This window comes from Ipomoea nil, unplaced genomic scaffold (assembly GCF_001879475.1).
Source record: "Ipomoea nil cultivar Tokyo-kokei standard unplaced genomic scaffold, Asagao_1.1 scaffold3105, whole genome shotgun sequence".
Taxonomy (NCBI): Eukaryota; Viridiplantae; Streptophyta; class Magnoliopsida; order Solanales; family Convolvulaceae; genus Ipomoea; species Ipomoea nil.
Window position 1 is genome coordinate 2,557,497 of NW_017619533.1, and position 25,138 is coordinate 2,582,634.

Below are 25,138 nucleotides of genomic sequence, written 5' to 3' on the forward strand. Positions count from 1 at the left end.
CATACAATTATCAAGAGCAACATATAATCATCAAGAACTCCACATAATCGTTAAGAACACCATAATTATCAAGAATCTCCTGATATCAAGATCACCCATGGAATTATCCCATCAATCATCAATTATAACATCACAAATCATCAATACACAATAATATGGGGAAATCCTACGGGGGAAATCATAGCTATGAAAATAGGTTTTGTTGAGACATGGGTTACCTCTTAGCCTTAATTAATTTCCGTGGCTATGAAGGGTCTTCTTTAAGATTTCTCCTTTCTTGATTTCTACTACGGGAGTTCTTGGAACTTTCTTGTGTGGTGAGGGATTATTTGTGGTGTGTGTTCTAGGTGCCTTCTATGTCCCTATTTATATAATCAAGAGTCCTAATTATGGTCTAAGTGGCATGGGTTTACTAATTCTATTCCTTATAGAACTAAGGGGTTGGCTTTAGGGATAAGGGCCCATGGACCATGGTGGACCATATTAATTAATTAAAGAGAATCCTAACCATAATCTGAATAGTAAAGGTATACTTTCTTTATTCCTAATAGGCTTATGACTCTAGTTTAGGCAAGGGTCCATGATCCGTGGTGGACCACGTTTAATTAATTAAAGGGATTTCTAATCAAATTAAATCCTTTTTAATTATTATTAATGGAATTAATTAAATAATTAATTCGGGATTAAGGGCCATAACACGGGGTGTTACACTCTCCCCCCCTTACAAGAAGCTTCGTCCCCGAAGCTTAGAAATCATTTTGGGGTGAAGAGCCCGAATTAGTATAGTAGTTCATAAGGAAAGTATTATATGGGAAATATATACACATACACATATAAATTCACTGGGTTTGAGCCTAACTAAAATGCATCAAATAACAAGGTCATGAATATGCAACATACAATATGTAAGTTTTACGGGTGACTAATACATAACATAGGAGTCTTACACATGGCATGTTCTTTAATTAATTATTTTATAATGATTTAACATATAGGATCTCAAGTTGGGCTGATCATGTAATTATTTATGTACCTAAATGAGAGGAAAATATTATGCGGTGCAGATTCGGATAGTCACATAATTATTATAAAGTATATATGCACATATATCAACACAGGCGAACCTCATTTACGAATGGATGCAGGTGTTTAATTATGTAGCATGTTGTGATCCTAGATGCCATATATGTCGGACCTATGCCTAATCTTTGTGCTTTAGCAGTTATACCAAATATTCACAGTTACGAAATAACAAGCCTAACATGTATGATAATTAGCTATTTATGTTATATGCGAAACCTGCAAGTTGGCATGCATATATGTGTTCAATCGTAATTATGCTAAATATGCAATTTCTTAAGTCTATAGGCATAGAGTGTGAAGGCATGTGGGCCTATTTCAAGTCTTAAATAATCGCTAGTCCCATGGAATCACAAAGCACATATATGTATTATTCCACATGTTAGTCTAGTGCATGATTTAACAATTAAATTTATGTGCTTAATATCATTGCATAACCAAACTTTTGTCATATAAATTCAGGAGGGTCGTAAATCATATAACAATATTATTCAAATAGCGAAATTTAGATTCTGAAGAAAAGATTGTAAGTAGTTAGGAGGAAGGCTCTTGCTTTTTATGGGGTAAATAAATTCTGGGGAGACAATAGAATTAGGATCTTTATTTTTTACATCATGGGTAACGGTGGGTGATCACATAACAAGTATTGACGCTTATATGCAGATTGCTTGTAATCAATAACATTGTATATATGTATAGTGGGACGCCTTATAACATACTGTTTTTGTCTAACGTGCTTTGTATATTTACATGAATGCGTGTAAGTGTGTATTTTAGATAAACATGTGAGCTATGTGATTTGACATGTAATGCACAATGTAAATTTCAACCTATAGTTTGGACCATGCAATTTGCATACAAATATTTTAGAAATTACGAGTAAGATAGCCTAGGTTCACAAGTACTAGAGGTTCTATCTTGAGAATTTAATCGCACAAGCACTTAGGAAAATTAGTTTTATCTTGGTGGTAATTACATTTTAGGTAGCATAAATCTTTCCTCTAGAAGCCCGGGATACCTAAATAACTTTAGAGTTGAAGACCCTTGGTTGCTAATTCCTAAATCAATTGATGACCTGATGATGAGACTAAAGTTTTTAATTATTTAGGGAAGGTAGGAGTGTTAACAGGGCGGTCATGCGAGGGGGAAAAGTAGAATTTGAGCTACCCCAGGATATGTGTATCTATATGTATATATATAATAGTGATGCAATTTGTACGGAATGATATTTCAGGGTTAGGATATGCTAAGGGGAAGCTTATAGGTGTGCGTAAGATTATTGTAGCTAGGGTGCATGTGTATGGTTTGGGGGCTAGGGATTTATTGTATATAATGTAACAATTTATATGAATACGTATGAATAGGCGAGGATATTCTATAGGCTCACAAGTTTATACACATATATATAGATTTAAGCGTATAGGGACGTACCGTACATGACGCAACCATTTTTAAGATTAGGCAAGGTGATTTAGGATTATGGTGCAATAAAAATGAAAATAATAATGATAATAATAATAATAATAATAATAATAATAATAAAAATAATAATAATAATAATAATAATAATAATAATAATAATAACAATTTGGTATAAGTGTAGCATATGAATGTAATTGGGGTTTACTACATATTTTGGATATATATATATATATATATATGATAGGAGTTTTAGGGGAATATATCTAGAATAGTAGTGATGTACCTATTTATGTATAAATGTTGTTTAGGGGGGTCCTTATCTTAGTGGTAAAGGGTCCTAAACAAGGTATGGGAAGCTCGTGGTCTATTATGCAACATGGACCAAGGTCTAGAGGGATAGTTTTAAGATAGTTTGGGGGTGCAATATATTTTTCCAAGGATAATTTCTAGATGACCACTTGTTTTAGGTTTCTACCGGTCTCACTCAGATTGAATTTCGGGTCAAAACTTAATACACAATGTATCCGAGGGTTTAGATTTCTAGAAATAGGATCAGTCCCTATAGTTTCTATGTGACATATAAACAAATCAATTAGGAAGATAATTCGATTTTCATGTTCAAGCATTAGATTGTTATTTATACGTTTAAACACATAGGAAGTATCGAGGGAGACACACAAAGGCACAATGGGTCAATAAAAATGAGAAGTCAAGAAAACATACCGGACCAGTGGGCGCGAGGTGGGCGGTCGACCGCCTGTCAACTCCCCACTGGAATGTGGCAGTGGGCACGTGGTGGGTGGTCGACCTCCTGCCAAGGCCCCACTGGAACGTGACTGTGGAGGAGGAATCACTTCGGAAAAAGCCCCGAGAATGCACAATTATAAGTTTCAAGGAATTCCATACTTATGTGAACAACGAAAGGGGTATGGAAAACTCAAGGGATCACTTTATTATAATACTAATGAGGAATATGGGAGACTTCAACTAGATATCATAAGGATCCTACGCCTCATTCTTCCCCTTCTTAATTAAATCTATGTTCCCCAGAATTTCCCTCCGTGCAACTCATGTAAGTACTTATCGGGTTATTAGTGAGTTAACTATATTGGTCGATTATGATTAGGATAAGTGAGCTCTTATAGGCCGAATAAAATTACTAAAAAAAATACTTTATCAAGTAATAGATATTCAAATAACGCATGTTTGATCAAATAGTCAAGCAATAGTATGCAGTTCCTAACTTGGTCTAAAAATCAATTAGGAACATATGTTTATGCAAATGAACAAGTATGGTAATCAAAGAGTGATAAGCAACAAAGTAGGTAAAAGCATGCAAGGACATCACAAATTTCTAGGGCAAGTATGTGGAATGAAGAGTTAATGTGTTGTACCCTTACCTTGATGTGATAAGCGAAGGGGGAAATTCTTTAAATTAGTGAGGGATAAAGTGAGGGGAGTTTATGTGATGATAGGTAGGCTCACAATCTCACTGCGCGTCCTAAGATTCCTAAATCCTATGTTTCTAAATACCTAGAGTTCCAGCCTAATGTCCTAAAGTCTGGTCTTACGAGTCTTATCCTAGGGTCAAACTTAGGCTCTGATACCAACTGTAACACCCCGAAATTTTGAAACTTTTAAGACTTATAAAATAAAGGTAAATTCTCATTAAATCCCAAAACATAATATAATAGAGTACGGGGTGCTATGCCACACCTGAGCTAGAGAACTCAGGTGCACAGGCTAACTAACTAATATCCTCAATAATGTAAATACATGAGCATGGCACGCAGGCCGAAAGGGAAACTATCTACTCAACGCTCCAAATCTCTAGCGCGCTCTAGTGTCTACTTCTCTGTGCCTGAAAGCCAAATATATCTGTTCAGCGAGAGATGCAGGTAACCCACTCCAACGTGTTGAAATACAATATAGGTATATATATAGATATACATATACGAAAACCATTTTGAAGCAGGAAGATATATGCTTAGGAGACTCTAGCTTTAAAACCGGGAATAGACTCAGCAAATAGGGACAAGCACATTAATCAATGATAAACGGTTAAGTAGAGATAACATCATAAGGAATATGCATCTAAGGTCACAGATCACTTTTCAATTCAAACACATCATCATTCAATCATCATTTATATCACATAATAATCGATGGCGCCACGGGACCAATCGCATGCCCCGAACATGAGGGTTAATGCCTATAGCATTAACACGGCCCCGCAGCACCCTACCTCCGTACCGTAGTACGAGGGGAGTTGATCACAACCAACCCTTGGAGAACCGCTGACGAACTCAACGTCGGACCACGATCCGACACACCGCTGACGCGCCCAGTCGGTGGACCGTGATCCCCTTTACAAGGGGGGACTTACGACCCTACACACCGTTGGTGCGCACAATCGGCGGGCCGTAGCGGATCAAGCCCGACACACCGCTGAGCTAAACTCAGTCGGTGGGCAAAGATCCTCGGAGACTACGGTCCTGCATACCGATGTCCCACCACTGGTGGATCGCAGCCAGTCGTAGCCCTACACACCGCCTGATTACTCAGGTCGGTGGACTACAACCTTCCTCGGCTTGTTGGCCCCATACCGCCTGGCGCATCCCGGTCGGTGGGTCATATCACCGAGGCCCATGTGGACCTTCAGTCCTATACATCATCTTTATATACCTGACCGGTCTCTACCAGCCTGGTTAACAGTTGGGATGGTTCTCAACCCATTCAACTGCCCGTATAGTGGATCTTAGTCCTATATAATATTTATATACCTGACCGGTCTCTACCAGCCTGGTTAACAGCCGGTATGGTTCTCAGCCCACCCGACTGCCCGTATAGCCCGATTGATCTCAACCAAGTCGGGGTAACATGCACACATAACACACAGCAAGCACATGCAACCCACATTAACACATTGGGAAGGGGGAGAAAACGTATAACAAAACCTATGCGTGATCCTTCACATACTAAGAATATTCCTAAGGGGTTCATACTTCTTTCACCTAGGTCAACGGGATACCAATTCAACTAGCATGCAATATATAAGACTCATACGACCTACGAACGGTACCCGAAAATCAAACTAGACACGGCACGATGAACGGAGTCCGTTGGGACACCACGGGAATCGGGGAAGCCGGGGTCCCGAATGGGGGGAAATTCCAGCGGGTAGCCGGTGGGTGGGGGCCACCCGCCGGTAAACACTGTTCCGGGCAGCGGGTCGCCGGCGGGCAGTTGCCTGCCCGCCCGCCGGCTGCCCGCTGCCGGAGACGCCCCCTTCTGGCCGCGGGTAGGTGGCGGGTCCCCTACCCCCCACTGACTCTTTATACACAAAACGCCCCGGGAACCATTGTGGAACCCGAAACCATGCTTAGACACTTTACAACGCAATTAACGATCAACACGTAGACAATTAACGGATCAAATACGAGAAACGTACGGCACATAACCTATCATGCTTTTCTAAACATAATTGTCACCCAAACATGCGATTTCCCCACCCGATATACCAAGAATAATATCATACGATTCAACCTAGGGTTCTAATCACTTTTATACCAACAAGAATACGATTCGTCTTCTAATTACAAGTTTCGGTAAGAATATCACATAGGCATCGAGAACATCACACAAGCATCAAGAACATCACACAAGCATCAAGAACGCCAACAAGAACATCAACCTAGGGTTCTAATTACTTTTACATCAACAAGAATACGGTTCGTCTTCTAATTACAAGATTCGGTACAAATAACACATAAGCATCAAGAACGCCATACAATTATCAAGAGCAACATATAATCATCAACAACTCCACATAATCGTTAAGAACACCATAATTATCAAGAATCTCCCGATATCAAGATCACCCATGGAATTATCCCATCAATCATCAATAATAACATCACAAATCATCAATACACAATAATATGGGGAAATCCTACGGGGGAAATCATAGCTATGAAAATAGGTTTTGTTGAGACATGGGTTACCTCTTAGCCTTAATTAATTTCCTTGGCTATGAAGGGTCTTCTTTAAGATTTCTCCTTTCTTGATTTCTACTACGGGAGTTCTTGGAACTTTCTTGTGTGGTGAGGGATTATTTGTGGTGTGTGTTCTAGGTGCCTTCTATGTCCCTATTTATATAATCAAGAGTCCTAATTATGGTCTAAGTGGCATGGGTTTACTAATTCTATTCCTTATAGAACTAAGGGGTTGGCTTTAGGGATAAGGGCCCATGGACCATGGTGGACCATATTAATTAATTAAAGAGAATCCTAACCATAATCTGAATAGTAAAGGTATACTTTCTTTATTCCTAATAGGCTTATGACTCTAGTTTAGGCAAGGGTCCATGATCCGTGGTGGACCACATTTAATTAATTAAAGGGATTTCTAATCAAATTAAATCCTTTTTAATTATAATTAATGGAATTAATTAAATAATTAATTCGGGATTAAGGGCCGTAACACGGGGTGTTACAACAGGTTACAGCTACAACAAATAGGAAAGAGAACTAGGACGCTAATTAATACGTGAAAGTGAAGCAGCGGATGGACGACACTATTAGCTAAATTCTTAGGTGCAAGGTAAGAATATCGCAACGCCTTGTGACCCCATTACCTCAGTTTAAATTATCGTCCACCCCGGAATCTCATCGTCTCGATTTGTTGAAAACTTCCATCCCGGATCCTTAATTATCCTCGAAAGCAGTTCACAACCGTTATGACCTTGCTCACCCTTTGTTACACCTAACTTGAGCCCTCGGAAACCCTAAGTTGTTATGAGCAATGAAATCATCGCCATTGCTCTAAGTTTATATTTCCCCTCCTTTGGGAACCCTGTTAAGACCCTTAGAGCAGTATAAAACCCTTACTTTGCCCAGAGACGTGAAAGGCTGGTGTTCGTTGATTCGATATTAAAACAAGTTGTTAGATGGGGATCGACAAATTAGGTGGAAGTTACGAATGCGTGAAAGGTATCATAACATCTTTGCACGAAAGCCATGATGACTTTACAAGATACCATAACATGTACGTACGTCACCAAATAACGCCATGCGATGACAAGGACAGGCGAACAAATGCATTCCAAAGAGAAAAGTGTGTCAAGTGCCCTCACTACAGAAAACATCATCAAAAAGGGTGCAATAAGCCGAACTTCAAGGGGGACGTAAAGCCTTGATAAAAATTTCATCCGCCAAGGAAGGGATGAAACTCAATAAAACAAGAAAGTCAACCCGAAACCCTGTGACTCTTAGGAGCTCGCGGCAGGAATTAAGAGTCAAGACCTGGGGATCAACCATGCCAACCGACTAAGTCCAGACTCTTGAAGCAATCCAAGGTGATAGGAATATTTTTGTAAGTTTTGATGAGCCAAATGTATCTTTAGATCCCTTTAGTTTTTAAGTCTTTAGTACAAGCATCATAAATCAGAATATTGAAATCAGAAGGAATCTACCATAGGAAGAACAAAATTAATTTGAGAAATTAATTTTGGTCCTACGAGTATTCATCCGTGAAAGAAGCATAAAGTAATGGCGTTGCAAGGAATAACCGGATGAGCCTAACGGCGAAATGGTAAAGGTCCTTACTTTAAACGATCACACCCGAGATCGATTCCCCCCAAGGACCTATGTTTTTTATAAGGCAGATTTTGAAGGAGCACGATGTGTTCAAAAGAGCACAATGTGTGCTAAAGGAGCACAATGTGACCAAGTGTGCTAAAGGAGCACGATGTGTTCAAAAGAGCACAATGTGTGCTAAAGGAGCACAATGTGACCAAATCTGAAAGGAGCACAATGCCACCTAAGATGTGACCAAATCTGAAAGGAGCACAATGCTGTCTAAGAAGCACAATGCTGTCAAAAGAGCACAATGCCACCTAAGAAGCACAATGCTGTCAGAAGAGCACAATGCTACCTAAGAAGCACAATGTTGTCTAAGAAGCACAATGCTGTCAGAAGAGCACAATGCCACCTAAGAAGCACAATGTTGTCTAAGAAGCACAACGTTGTCAGAAGAGCACAATGTATCGAAAGAAGCACAATGTTCAAAGTCAAGGAGCACGATGTTCAAGTCAAAGGAGCACAATGTGGCAAAAGAGCAAGATGATCAGAAATTGGATAAATTCGAAGGAATTTACTCCAAGTCCACCCACATGCCACAAGACTCTAAAATTGCCTGAAAGACATTTGATCAGAACGGAAAAATATTTATGAAGGCATGAATATAAAAACTTATCCTAGAAATAAATTCTATCAGATGAATTTATTTCAAAGATTCGTTGGATATTCAAATTGACAATTAAAGTAATATTTTTAGAAACAACTAGAAAATCAAAGTTGTGCTAAAGAATTACTTTGTCAGGCAAGTTGACAAATCAAATCAAAATTGAAGATCTACTACTGTCAACAATATCAGGCTATGAAGATTCAAATTTCAAAATATCAAATTATCCTACTCCAACGGATATATTTGATTAACTATAAAAAGCCATGAAGACTTGAAGAAGAAGCAGAGGTGAACGAGATAGAAGTGCAATACAAGTGCAAAATTCAAAAGTGCTAGTGCTCAAAATATTCTAAGAGACTTAGTCTGAATAGTCTCAAATCTAGTTGGAGAGAGAAATACAAATCCTTGTATTTGTAAATTGTAGAAAGAGTATAGCTGTGTGCAAAATACTCTAGTGAGTGTAGCTGTGTGCAAAACACTCGTAGTTGCTAAGTGTAGCTGTGTGCAAGACACTTAGTTGGCGTTGAGTATAGCTGTGTGCGAAATACTCGGAGTTGAGTATAGCTGTGTGCGAAATACTCGGGTGTTGAGTGTAGCTGTGTGCGAGACACTCGGAGCAGGGTGTAGCTGTGTGCAAGACATCCGGAAGAAGTGCCTGTGTAGCACTTGTTCACTATTGTAACTGTGTGTGGAAAATAGTGAATTTCTCCTAGACGTGAAAGGAGAAAAGTGGACTAGGAAGATTACGCCACTTCCTAACCACTATAAATTGCCTCTCTCATTTCCATACCGCACTTACATTATTTGCTATATCTATCTATCTCATCCGACTAAACCGTTTACTATTCACAGTTAATCTTAATCATCCGGGTTTAGTGTGTTCTCACGTATGCATGTGACTCAAACTTCTCGAGCTTAAATACTAATTTATTCTAAGCAAGTTTGACGTGTTGCATGTAACATTCGTCACACGGACAACGTGACACGATATTTATTTACAATCTTGAATATTGTTATTATATATTGAGTGCACCATCTCCTTTATATATTCAAGATATCTCTGTCACTTTACATATCATTTGTACCTATCTTACTTATACTTGCACACTTAATTTACTAGTTGGGCATAACTCTTTACTATTATTCCGCTGTGCAGTACAAACTTGCTCTATTTACTTGTTACTTAGAGTTGAAGTTACCGAAGAGTTATTTAATTTGAAAAAGCTTGAAAGTCTATTCACCCCCCCCCTCTAGACTTTCACCACCCTATCGGGACCAACAATTGGTATCAGAGCGGTTGTCTATTTGAGTCAATTTTGACTGCTAGACAGATCTCGAAAAATCAAGATGATGAAAAGAGATATGGCTCTTGCCCAAAACTTATTGTTTTCTTTAGAAAAATTTGATGATTGGAAAATTCGTATGCATGTACATTTATCCGCACTACATGATGAAATGTGGGAAGTAATCACTAGTGGTCCTATTGAGATTTTGCAAGTCAACACCTCATCCGTACAAACAAGTGACACTCCACAATACATTCCAAAACCAAAATAGGAATGGTCTCGTGAAGATAGAACAAGAAATAACTTGGACAATATTGCCAATGATATTTTGTTTAAATCTATCGATGACACGATATTTCCAAAAGTTCGAAAGTGTCAATCCGCGAAGGAAGTTTGGGAAACGCTCATTCAAATTGGTGAAGGAGACGAACAAGAAAAAGATAATAAGCTCACTATAGCATTAAAGAAATTCGAGGATTTCAAAATGTTAAATGGCGAGAATATTACCGACATGGAAACGAGATTTGCCAAAATCTTAGGAGAGATTAATGATCTTGGAAAAGATATTAATCAAAAAGAAATCTCACTCAAAATCCTACGCGGTCTACCATTAAGTTGGGATATGAAAGTCACCGCCATGAGAGATCATAGAGATCTAAAAACCCTATCAACCGAGAAACTCTTTAGTGATCTCAAAGCCTACGAATTTGAGATGAAGTCAAGGACGGAGGAAGAACGAGAAGAACGAACCAACGCACTAGTTGCCGAACAACCGTCCACGTCAAGGTCAGTAGAAAATAATGAATTATTAAATGACGAAAATTTTGCTTTGTTTGTTAGGAAATTCAAGAAATTTATGAGGAAGTACAACTCCAAAAATATTCCTCATGAAAGCTCGTTGAGAAGGCAAAGAAGAAACAACCTTGAGGGCAATGCATACTTGTGCTACAATTGTAGAAAGCCTGGACATTTTATAGGCGAATGTCCATACCCCAAGGTAAGCAAATATCAAACTGACAATGTACAGGAAGAAGTCAAATCCAAGGAAAGAAGATTCAAGAAGGATAAGAGAAAAGCCTTAATTAGTGATCCTTTGGAGACAAGTGAGTCAGAACTATCCTCAAGTGATGAGAGTGATAGCTCAAAAGAAGACACTGCACTATTTGGCATGAGCATAGCAAGTAAATCAAATGATCAAGACATGTGCTTAATGACACACGAAATAAATGATGATGAGGTAACTTCTAAATCTTTTGACTCTGTAAGTTCATCATTTTCTAGAGAGTCCATCTTTCATTTAATGAAGGATTGTCAAACCGTAATGGACACTCACTCTCAACTCAAAGAGCGCAATAATCATCTGATTCTTGAAAAAGATCAATTAAATGAAAAATTGCAAAATGCTCTACTTGAAGTGAAAGACTTGAAAGATAAAATTATTTGTCTTCAAGAAGAGTGTAAATCAAGGGAAGTGAGAGAACACAACCTCAGAGAGGTTATAGCAACATTTACGCATTCATCCAAAATAATGAACAAAATGGTAAATATGCAAAAACCCTCAAGTGATAAAACCGGACTTGGTTATGATCCATCGTGTTCTCAAGCCTCCGAGAAATTGACCAATTCTACTACTACTTTAAGTACTAAAGTTCAAGTAGTAAAATTTGTAAAAGGTCAAGAAAGCACAGTGAGACAAGGAATTGGTTACCAAACTGATGTCAAAATTAACACTGTTGGACCAAAGCCTCAAAGAAACAATATTTCGTCCAAACAGTACACTAAAAGACAAAAGTTTGTTCCTAAATGGAAATACACCAATGAGTCTAGTGCACAAAGTCCTCATAGGAAAATGGGAAGAAATCCGAGGATTGGGGCAGGGAGATTCTATCCCTCTAAACAAGATTGGTTTGGAAATATTAAACCATGGACTAAGTCTAGATTTAATGCTTATCACAGGCCCAAACAATCTATATCCCACGTGTCAAGAAATCGAGTCAATTTTCAAAAACCGGCACAAAAAATGTTTTCAAAAATTAAATATGATTATAATGTGTTTAATGGTTACCAATCACCTAAACTTAGATCAGTGAGTACAAGGTGGATTTGGGTACCAAAAATGACTAACACCCAAGGACCCAAGTCAAGTTGGGTACCTAAAAATGTTTAATTCATTTGCAGGAAGTTTGGTACTTCGATAGTGGATGTTCTAGACACATGACTGGAAATAAATCAAGTCTTGTGAATCTTAAAAATATCGAAGGACCAAAAGTCGTATTCGGTGGAAATGAACGATACGGCATAACAAAAGGAATCGGTACAATATTTCGAAATGGTTTGAAAATTGAAGATGTATCCTTTGTTGAAGGTCTAAAATTCAACTTGTTAAGTACAAGTCAATTTTGTGACAAAGGATATCTAGTAGAGTTCTTCAAAGAGAAGTGCCAAGTGAAAAATAATTCCACAGGAGAAGTTGTTCTCGAAGGAATAAGAAAGAAAAATATGTACGTTGTGGATTGGAACACAACAAAAGAATCAGTGTGTCTACTAGCAAACAACTCACACGCAACAAGTTGGAAATGGCACAAGAAGTTGAATCATCTAAACTTCAAGACTATCAACAAGCTAGCAAGAAACAAATTAGTTGAAGGTCTACCCGACATTGTCTACAAGAAAGATCAAATATGTGATGCTTGCCAAAGAGGAAAGCAAGTCAAGTCATCTTTCAAATCCAAAGCTCAAGAATCTACAACAAGACCGCTAAGTCTACTACACATGGATCTATTTGGTCCAGTAGACCCAGCAAGTCTAAGAGGTAAGAAATATACACTAGTTGTTGTTGATGACTTTTCCAGGTACACATGGACAATATTTCTCAAAAAGAAAAATGAAGTGGAGCAAAAGTTGCCAGAGCTACTGAAGCTACTACAAAATGAGAAAGACTTGAAAATTGCAAAAATCCGAACGGATTGTGGAACTGAGTTCGTGAATCAAGTGATTGAAGCCTACTGCAATTCCCAAGGAATTCTACATCAACTATCTGCCGCACGTACACCTCAACAAAACGGTGTAGCCGAAAGAAGAAATAGAACGCTAAAAGAAGCCGCACGAGTGATGATTACGTCAGCCGAGCTACCTAAAAGATATTGGGCTGAAGCAATCAACATCGCTTGCTACACACAAAATCGGAGCTTGATACATAAGTCTTACAATAAGACTCCGTACGAATTATGGAAAGGGAGAAAACCTAAACTCAACTATTTCCATACTTTTGGTATCAAATGTTTTATTCTTAATAATGGAAAAACATATCTAAAGACTTTTGATGAGCGTGCAGATGAAGGAATATTTTTGGGATATTCATCTACTAGTAAAGCATTCAGAGTATTGAACAAGAAATCAATGGTGGTAGAAGAATCAATTCATGTCACATTTGATGAAGCTCATATGAAGGAAACCCAAAGCAACAAAAATGATCAGGAGATTTGTCAAGTTGAAAAATCATTTAATGATGCTGACATATCTTTTAAAGATCAAATTGTACAGGGTATGGAGCAATTGGACATTGATTGCAATAGTGAAGGACACGTGGAAGCCAATGAAGATGCACACGTGGAAAATCAAAACTCTCAAGTCAATATACAAATTGGAGATCAATCTGATGAGAAAAATGTGTCTACCTCCAATTTACCTACTGAACAGGGAAACGTGGAAAGCTCATACAATCTACAACCTGACTTGAGATGGCTCAAAAATCACCCTCCAGAGCTAGTGATTGGAGATCCACGAGAAGGAGTAAAAACAAGGTCCTCAAGTATAAATTCTTTATTCTCTTGGTTTCTTTCTCAGGTGGAGCCCACAAGCATTGAAGAAGCACTAAGTGATCCAGATTGGATCAATGCAATGCAAGAAGAGCTTGAACAGTTTAAGAGAAATGACGTATGGGAATTAGTTCCAAGACCTGAAAATTACAATGTAATTGAAACAAAATGGGTCTTTCGGAATAAAGCTAATGAGGATGGAATCATCATTCGAAATAAAGCACGTTTAGTGGCAAAAGGATATTCACAAGAAGAAGGCATAGATTTCGATGAAACGTTTGCACCCGTTGCAAGACTAGAAGCCATTAGAATATTACTAGCTTATGCCGCATACAAGAATTTCACTGTCTATCAAATGGACGTGAAAAGTGCATTTTTAAACGGATTACTTGAAGAGGAAGTCTACGTTGAGCAACCTCCCGGTTTCGAGGTAAAAGGTGATATTAATAAGGTCTACAAATTAAAGAAGGCGTTATATGGGTTAAAACAAGCACCGAGAGCTTGGTATGACACCCTATCAACGTTCCTAATTAACTGTGGTTTCACAAAAGGCCTTGTTGATAAAACCTTATTTAGAATTCAAGAAAATGATCACATTTTATTGGTACAAATTTATGTTGATAATATTATCTTTGGAAGTACTAATAAAATTCTTTGTGAGAAATTTTCTAAGCTCATGCAGAATAAGTTTGAGATGAGCATGATGGGAGAATTGAATTACTTTCTTGGACTACAAGTAAAGCAACTCAGCGAAGGAATATTCATCAATCAGGCCAAGTACACAAAAGATCTGATAAGGAAATTTGGTCAAGATGGAAAATCCTCAATCAAGACCCCGATGAGCACATCTTTACGATTAGATAAAGATGATGAAGGCAAGGATGTTGACGAAACAAAATATCGAGGAATGATTGGATCATTACTATACCTCACTGCAAGTCGACCAGATATATCTTACTCAGTGGGAGTATGTACTAGGTTCCAGTCAAAGCCAAAAGAGAGTCATCTTCTTGCTACCAAGAAAATCATCCGATACTTAAAAGGAACAGTCAATGTGGGATTATGGTATCCCAAAGAAGGTAATTTTACACTAACTGGTTTCTCAGATGCAGATTTTGCAGGATGTAAAATCGATCGCAAAAGTACCTCAGGAACGTGCCAGTTCTTAGGGGGAAGGCTGGTTTCATGGTTCAGCAAAAAACAAAACTCCATAGCTACAAGTACAGCCGAAGCTGAATATATAGCTGCTGGAAGTTGTTGTGCGCAAATTCTTTGGATGAAACAACAGCTGAAAGATTATGGCGTGAATTGTGAAAATGTCAATATATTGTGTGACAATACAAGTGCTATTGCCATAACACATAATCTCGTGTTACATTCAAGAACAAAACACATTGATGTGAGACATCATTTTATCCGGGATCATGTTGAAAAGAAGGAATTATCAATCGAATATATCCCGACCGAGAATCAATTAGCTGATATTCTCACAAAGCCTATGTGTGAATCAAGATTTTCGAAATTGAGACACGAAATGGGCATGATTGAATTGAGCTAAGTTTCTAAACTCTATTCTAATTATAAGCTCAATTTTTCATCTGATATTTCGACACTTTATCTGATTTAAATTTTCGTGCCTATGTGTCACACATGCAAAAAATGTCACATCTTTTTAAAGTCCACCTATATCTATTAAATGGTGTTAAAGAACATAGTGCTTATATATCTTTCTAACCGTATATCTATATACATATATACAAGTAGAAATCATTTAGATATGCCAAATCTTACCATTTAAGAGTGATAAGATGGTGTGATGATAGAATGTCTTAAATGAGAACACCTTTTTATGGTAGTTGTGCACAATAAATAGTCTAGAAAGAATAGATTTCTCTTTCTTCCATCTACATAAAAACGTGTAGATACATACATATTATTTTCGAACAGATTTAGTGCTCTTTGAATTTTATTTCAGGTAAAATCAGTCCGAGTATCTAAATTTTTGGCGCCGCATCAGCAGACAAATTGGATGGAGAATATATAACCTAAACTAACTATTAGTTAGGTCAAAGGTTGGAAGCTATTGGAATATCAAAAATACCCCTCACTTATTAAAAGTCAACATTTAATTGTGAGGATATTTGTGTAAAGACACCTCTTTTCTACCCAATCGGTTGGAGAAGCCACCATCACACTCAAATTTTCAAAAGCCTTTCATCTTCCATAGCCGAAATACAAACCTCTTCTTCCAAAAATTCTCAATCCCTCAAATCTCCTAAAAATATCAATCGCATTATGGCCACCATTGGAGATACAAGCTCACAACCGAATGAAGAACACACCACACAACTCAACCTTACAAAGCTAGCAGTGGGAATCAAGGCCGGAGGAAGTTTTAACCCTCAAGGATTCCTCAAAGAAGCCGAGAACTCTCATCTTGCACAAAGAATCATCAATGCACTTCAACAAAGCAATCTAATGAGGTTATGTTCTTACTCATATTTTGGATTTTAAGATGAAGATGTAGCGGAGTTTTATATGAATGCCAAGGTTGTTGGATGGACCATTGAGTCCACCGTGAATGGAACTCTCATCACCATTGATGAACACGAGTTACACACAACCTTTGGACTGCCCATATCTAGTCCAGAACAACCACTGTTGGACTTAGATGTTCATTTATATGATCATACGGAAATTTGGACAGAAATTCGGAATGAGAATGCCTCTCTCGAACCAAATCTTTCCGGTCAAAAATCTGAGTTGAAGTTGGAGTATGAAATGCTTGTTAAAATTCTCTACAAATGTGTGTTGTGCAAATTAAATAGCATGGAAGATATTTCACCCGTAAGAATTGGTTATGTACATGCTATCATGATGTTGTTAGGGGTGATTGGAGTAAGCTTGTCTTGAGCCGAATTGCACACTTTGTGAAAAGGTGCAAAAATAAGGAATGGGAAGTTCAACCGTATATTAGGGTTCGGTTTGCTCATTGGTGAGATTATCAAAAGAAAAGGGTTGACTATGAGGTCAAAGAAGCCTTTTGGGAGTAATAGAATCTTGTTTAAAGATCATGAAGTGATTAGTGATCTAAATTCCAAAAGAAAGAGGAAGCCGAGAGGTATCCCAGCTAGAAAAAGACCAGTTGCAGAAATTCTTGGTCTACCCTCTCAATCCCATGAAAACCCTACATCAAGCCAAAATCCAAACACAAGCCATAACCCTACCTCAAGCCTTAACCCTACCACAAGCCAAAATCCTATCACATGTCTTAACACAAATGCAAGCCAAAGTCTCTTAAATCCTTTTTCCCAAATTGTCGAATTGGAAACAATGTTGAATGAGGAGATTCATCAAGTTGAAGGTTTAGACTTTGTATTAGTGAATGAATACCGTAGAGTCCTAAATTGGAGAAAATGGAGACTTGGTCCTTATGATGAGTTGATGACTAAGGGACCAAGTATGCATGAAGAATAATTGTTTTCATTAAATTGGATTGGCAATTTTGATGTTTGCCATGCAACCTTGTTGTCTACGGTGAATGGAGCATTTGTGAATAAACTGAAAGCCAAATTGGCCGAAGCTACTGTTGACTGCACTGTTCTAGGTGATTTGCCTACTGAAGAAAATTTTTTAGTTGATATGGCTGAATTTGTGACAAGGGATGTTGAAGAAAATGTCACGTATGGTGTACATTTGATGGATAGTGGCTTATATGATGTGAGTGTGTTAAATCTCACTGAAATAAGTCAAGACCAAAATGCCATGCAAGCTAGTCAACATACAGAGGAAATTCAATCTATTAATGCAGAAAGTGCACATGGTGACACTCACGTGCTACACACTCCGGAAAGGGAAGGAAATCTAGTGGAAAATCAAGCTCAATCTCACATGCTTGAAGCCAATTTTGCTCAAGAAGGAGCAAGGTGTTTTCCCTCATCCTGAGAAGAGCAAGAACTTGATGGCACACCTACAAATGAGAAATTAAAAAATCTGGAGAATGTTTTCTTAAGCCTTGTTGACCGAATGGAGAGCATGTTTCAAGGGATCTACACTCATGTGGATCAAGTTGTCAATATTCAAGGTGGAAAATTCGAAGCATCTTTTGATGAAAATCGGAGAAGTCAACAACATTTGATTGATACCCACCAAGCACTTGAAAGACAAGTTGGAAGTTTGAATAACAATGTCAAAGGGCAACTCAATGAGTTCTATATCCAAATTTCCCAAATCCTCAAGAATTCTGGAAAGGCAAATGAAGCAATTGCCGTGAGCCAAAGCCAAGGTATTCTCAATGTTGTTCATCAACATGAAAAGCAGATTAGTGATGTCCACACGGATCTCATCTCAGTTGACACCAAAGTGGGCTGTCTTCGGGGTTCTTATGAGAATATTTCCGAATCCACTTCATCTCTTCGTGAATCGGTTCATACACTTCTTGATTACGCCAAAAAGGGGGGAAGAGAGATTCAGTCATTTGGAGAGCATGATTGAGATAATGATGACTGCCATGGCTAGCAGAAATGTTGGCACAAGCAGTAGTAGAGGTGGAGGAGGCAGATCTGCTGGAAGAAATGCACCAAGAAGAGGAGAATTGGAGTATTGGTTCGGTGGTGGTGAAGCTGGCAGTCCAGGAGGATCAAGCAGTGCAAATACCACTAACCGTTCTTTTCGTGATATTGTTTGTGCAGGAGGAAACATTGAGCAAATAAATTGGTACAACCGTGCAGCTCTTTATTTGGAATCCACACCGAGAGATGGTAGAGTTGAAATGCCAAAGTTGGTGACTTTGAATGATCTACCAAAAGGAATGAAGAAAAGTGGTCCTAGTGATCAAAACATGTGGGTTTCAAGTGAAAATTTCAGAAGAATTCAAAGCTATGCTAGAGCCTTGATGATTATGGTTCTAAGGGACTACATCAAAGTCAATGATGCCGAGCTACAAGATGGAAAAAGTCTAGAAGAGTGCATCATATGGTATGAGGAAGGTATACTGCCCGGGAGCAACATCACTGAAGCTTTCAACTACTATTCAGTTGGGCAGGTATGCAACAACTTTGCCATTAGTGACAATTTCGTTGATGTTCAGAACCATATTAACAATGTGCTCAAGGAAAAGAGTAACAAAGTGATTAGATGATTTGTATGATTGGTACAATTTTTGTGGTCCACGGGTACATGAACCCATGAAACAATTTGGAATGATTTGAATTATCTATTTATGATGCTATTAAGTTGTTTCTTAATTTTATTATTTGTCTTGAAAGGTAATATTTTTAGCTTAGAGTGTATCAAATCGCATGAATTGGAAAAATGCAAAAATTCATTAAAATTCCAAAAATGCGAAATAGGAATATAGTGGCTAAAAATACCTTTCCTAGAGTCAAAATCATTTGTTAAACTCATCTTGGCTATGTCAATGAAAATAAAATCTTTTGAAAAATAATTGTTTTAAAAGACAAGCCAAATGACTGAGTATAGATTTTGGCGTCATCAAAAAGGGGGAAAATTGATAGGAATATTTTTGTAAGTTTTGATGAGCCAAATGTATCTTTAGATCCCCTTAGTTTTTAAGTCTTTAGTACAAGCATCATAAATCAGAATATTGAAATCAGAAGGAATCTACCATAGGAAGAACAAAATTAATTTGAGAAATTAATTTTGGTCCTACGAGTATTCATCCGTTAAAGAAGCATAAAGCAATGGCGTTGCAAGGAATGACCGGATGAGCCTAACGGTGAAATGCTAGAGGTCCTTACTTTAAACAATCACACCCGAGTTCAATTCCCCCCAAGGACCTATGTTTTTTATAAGGCAGATTTTGAAGGAGCTCGATGTGTGCTAAAGGAGCACAATGTGTCCGAAGGAGCACGATGCTTACTAAAAGAGCACAATGTGACCAAATCTGAAAGAAGCACAATGCTGTTAGAAGAGTACAATGCCACCTAAGAAGCACAATGTTGTCTAAGAAGCACAATGCTGTCAGAAGAGCACAATGCTACCTAAGAAGCACAATGCTACCTAAGAAGCACAATGCTGTCAGAAGAGCACAATGCCACCTAAGAAGCACAATGTTGTCTAAGAAGCACAATGTTGTCAGAAGAGCACAATGTATCGAAAGAAGCACAATGTTCAAAGTCAAGGAGCACGATGAAGCACAATGTTCAAAGTCAAGGAGCACGATGTTCAAGTCAAAGGAGCACAATGTGGCAAAAGAGCAAGATGATCAGAAATTGGATAAATTCGAAGGAATTTACTCCAAGTCCACCCACATGCCACAAGACTCTAAAATTGCCTGAAAGACATTTGATCAGAACGGAAAAATATTTATGAAGGCATGAATATAAAAACTTATCCTAGAAATAAATTCTATCAGATGAATTTATTTCAAAGATTCGTTGGATATTCAAATTGACAATTAAAGTAATATTTTTAGAAACAACTAGAAAATCAAAGTTGTGCTAAAGAATTACTTTGTCAGGCAAGTTGACAAATCAAATCAAAATTGAAGATCTACTACTGTCAACAATATCAGGCTATGAAGATTCAAATTTCAAAATATCAAATTATCCTACTCCAACGGATATATTTGATTAACTATAAAAAGCCATGAAGACTTGAAGAAGAAGCAGAGGTGAACGAGATAGAAGTGCAATACAAGTGCAAAATTCAAAAGTGCTAGTGCTCAAAATATTCTAAGAGACTTAGTCTGAATAGTCTCAAATCTAGTTGGAGAGAGAAATACAAATCCTTGTATTTGTAAATTGTAGAAAGAGTATAGCTGTGTGCAAAATACTCTAGTGAGTGTAGCTGTGTGCAAAACACTCGTAGTTGCTAAGTGTAGCTGTGTGCAAGACACTTAGTTGGCGTTGAGTATAGCTGTGTGCGAAATACTCGGAGTTGAGTATAGCTGTGTGCGAAATACTCGGAAGTTGAGTGTAGCTGTGTGCAAAACATCCGGAAGAAGTGCCTGTGTAGCACTTGTTCACTATTGTAACTGTGTGTGGAAAATAGTGAATTTCTCCTAGACGTGAAAGGAGAAAAGTGGACTAGGAAGATTACGCCACTTCCGAACCACTATAAATTGCCTCTCTCATTTACATACCGCACTTACATTATTTCCTATATCTATCTATCTCATCCGACTAAACCGTTTACTATTCACAGTTAATCTTAATCATCCGGGTTTAGTGTGTTCTCACGTATGCATGTGACTCAAACTTCTCGAGCTTAAATACTAATTTATTCTAAGCAAGTTTGACGTGCTGCATGTAACATTCGTCACACGGATGACATGACACGATATTTATTTACAATCTTGAATATTGTTATTATATATTGAGTGCACCATCACCTTTATATATTCAAGATATCTCTGTCACTTTACATATCATTTGTACCTATCTTACTTATACTTGCACACTTAATTTACTAGTTGGGCATAACTCTTTACTATTATTCCGCTGTGCAGTACAAACTTGCTCTATTTACTTGTTACTTAGAGTTGAAGTTACCGAAGAGTTATTTAATTTGAAAAAGCTTGAAAGTCTATTCACCCCCCCCCCCTCTAGACTTTCACCACCCTATCGGGACCAACACAAGGATTATGCAAAAAATTCGTCACGAAAATTCCTTCGAAAGCAATAGAAACGGAGGAGACTTCAACGGGGGAAGAAAAGATCAACGAGAATCTTAGGGTCAAACGAAGCCAAAACTAAAGAAAAAGGACCAACAGTTCGTCTTATTGTCACAATCAAGCTTCAAACAGGAATAATCGCTCGAAGCCGAGAGTCCTTAGCCCCATTCTGGCCGAATTCCTCCCCTTTCCTTGCCTATCGAATATCGTTTTATTGAGAAACCCATCCTACCCTTCCGAAACTCATTCTTGACACCGTAGCGCAGATGATTCCTTACAAAGTGGCAACCTTATTTCCTAAGTTGCAACTTTAGAAACCCTGATCTCATTCCTAACTAACCATGCCCTCAAGTTTGAAACCTAAAAACCTTCACTCTCTTTATGTGACACCCCAAAAATCCACACTCCAATCCATGAATTAATTGAGTAATTAATTCTATTTCTCTTGAGGAATTGATTCCTAAAATCCTGATTTTTAATACTCAAGGACTAGTATTTGACTAGTCAATCTTTAAGTTGTGTTGTACCTTGTGCTTTGAGAGGAGTTCCCTTGTTCCTTACACTTTCTAAGAGTTAGTAAGGGTATCCTTGTCTTTTCACCAAGAGCTAGTGTTGTAATCTAAACCTAGAAGATTTCTTCATTTCATTCCCTACAATTCCTAGAAAAATATCTCTATCTTCTCTCTAGAAAAGAAGAGTAGCACTACAAAAAAATGCGAAAATAACGACGGATTTAGCGACGGACGCTTTCCGTTGCTAATTTAGCGACGGAATAGTGACAAATTAGTGACAGATTTTATTTTTTTTGTTAAAAGAACATTTAGCCACGGAGTTGCGACGGATTTGCGATGGATATGGCGACGCAATATTTCCGTCATTAAATACGTAGCTAAATTTAGCGGTAAATTTTAGCGCAAAAATTAGAGAGAGATTTGCGACGGATTTTTCGCAGGTTTATTCCAAAATTTTAATGGCTACAAATTAGTGACGGATGTTTATATCCGTCGCTAAATTCATGAAGCGAGATATTTTTTTTTTACATTTTAGCGACGGAGTTTCAATTCCCTCGCTAAACTTACAAATAAGACTTTTTAACAATTTTGTGACGGATTCTCAAATCCGTAGCTAGTGTTACGAAGCTAGTTTTTTAAACATTATTGCGACGGGATTTAGCATCCGTAGCTATATAACGACAGAGATTTGAGGATAAAGTGAAAATGGGGGTTGATAAGGAAGATATGGATGTAGAATTTTTCTTTTGCATAAGATATGTGTGCTTATTTGGTTTGAATTAAAATTTTTTGTTTCTTTCTGGTATTCTGATTTTTTTTTTTTCATTTTCTGGTAAAATTGAATTCTTAGTGAAATAAACTCATAGAGAATATGATGTTGCATTTGTTATTTGTAATTGGGTTTTGCTGTGAGGTAGGAGATTATGTTGCAGGGATTAGCTGCTGCAATTTTGGGTGGCAGAATGCATGACTTCATTTTACTTTTACATAATGCCATGTAGCTTACTTTACATTTTTCAACAAGATTTCATTCGTGCTGTTGCTCTTTAACCAATGTCATCAGTGGAACATGGATCATATTCTACAGATTGTGCATTTGTAAAAGTGGATAGGCGTTGTGTAGTAGTGAAGATTCTGATATGGAATTATGGAAGTGCTTTCCCAGTGTACATTATGTTGGAGAATCTGATTGCACTCAAGAGGATGTGGGAACGAGTCTCATGCATGGTGACGAGCCAAATTGTGTGAAACTCACAGCAGAAGTTCAAACCGCAGATCTAAGAGTTGATGGGATGGTAATTAATGTGGAAGGGACTCAGAAAGAAACACAAGATGGAGTTCAATGAACCATTGAGGTCATGCAGACTTCTGAAGAGCACTTTACTGCGAATGCATATCATGAATTTGAGGAGGATGGCCCAAAGTTGTCATCTGATTCCCATGATTCCGAAGATGAAAACACAGAGGTACAGGCTCATGTTGCTGGTCCTGGGCTGGCCGTGGAAAGCTCTAAGTCATTTCTAAATGCAAATGAAAGTGGGAACCCGAATGATAACCAAGAAGGGAAACCAAGCTATGTGAGCCTCCATTGCTAGAAAGAGATGAACCTCTAGCAGTATGGGTAAAACGTATAAATTACTTTTGTTCATTATATTTGTACCTCTTGCAACTTCTGTATAACCTTTATATATGGTTTGGATATAAGACTCAAAAGGTTGGAGTGAAGATGGTCAATGATCTGACTCTTGACTCTTTCTCATCGTTTTATCATGCAAAAGCTTGATGTAGGCATACTGAATATCTTTGATCAATTACACAGAGAGGTTTGCTTTCAAAGCTTTATTTTTATTTTTATATATGGTTTGCTTATATATATTCCATACTGCTTTTCTATTCCTATAATTGTAATTATAATTATATAATTATATTTTATTTATTTATTTTTTAAACTTGTGATGTTTCTCTACTCATTTAGGCTCTGGTGGAGACTGCTCGCAATGTGATGGTCTGGAAGGAATTTACAACGTAGGCTTCCCAGTGTAAGGACTATCCTAATATTGGAAGGATGCTTTTGAAATTTCAAGATGTAAAAATCTCCCTCTGTGAATGAAATATATATAGTCCTGTTTTGGTTCCTTAGAATTTGCTTCAGCCTAGATATTAATTCCCTTCCACTGCAGATGACACTGCCACATTACAAAACTTCACATTGGCAGGAAAGCTCACTGCAGTCTTGGGTTCAATAGGGTCGGAATGCAAACAGTGCTGGAGCCGCTGAAATACTGAAGGAAGCTAAGTAAGTTTCTGGCACCGTGCCTTTTTACACCAATGTTCTCATACTTTTTTCCTTGCACCTCAATACATTCATATATACTTTCTTTGTCACCTTGTCAAATATATTTTTGTACTTTACTATTTGAAAATCTCTCTATACTTATTAATAGAAGAATTGCTTATTTATATGTGTATGTGTGCATATCTTAATTCTTATATTATGCATTAAGGCATTGTTTCTCTTTTAGTTGGACCAGTTGTATAGATATTTCTTTTGAGGTGAATACACTTTGTTTTTATCGTGCCTCATGTACATTAGTACGTAGTTTAACTAGTCTTGTTTTATTAGTTTCTCTCAGCACAGAAACTGCAATCATATGTGAAAAAATGGAGTTTTGATAAAATTGAATGTTATTTACTAATATGATTACCTTCTATGAATCGATTGATGCTATTCTTTGTAATGACATAAATTCACTTCCGAGTGATTTGCACATCTTGGACTTAGCACTGAATGGAAGACTTGCAAAATGATGTCGGTGGGTCTACAGCAGAGCAAGAGAAGGCTTAAGCTTGAAGTTCGGCGTGCTGATACAAATACTTCACAAGTGGATTCTCAGGGGCATGAACTTATTGATTCTTGTTTCTTTAATGGCCGCGATACTGTTACAGTATTATACTTTTGTTATTGTTATTGAGTTTAAATTTTTTAATATAATATATTTGCAATTATATTATTCAAGTATATTAATTAGTCAGCAGATTTTTTTAATTATAAAAATTTAATGACGAACAAAAAATCTTAGTAAATCAGTATCCAAATACATTTTAATAATAAATAATAGCTATTTAATAATAAAGAAT

At 37.5% G+C, this 25,138-nt stretch overlaps 1 long non-coding RNA gene across 1 annotated transcript; it reads left to right on the forward strand.

Moving 5' to 3' along the window:
- The first annotated feature begins 23,700 nt into the window (after positions 1-23,700).
- LOC109166802 lies at positions 23,701-24,291 on the forward strand. Its single transcript, XR_002051736.1, has 3 exons — positions 23,701-23,823; positions 23,976-24,086; positions 24,181-24,291. It is a non-coding gene; the product is annotated as an uncharacterized LOC109166802 (long non-coding RNA).
- Positions 24,292-25,138: the final 847 nt, after the last annotated feature.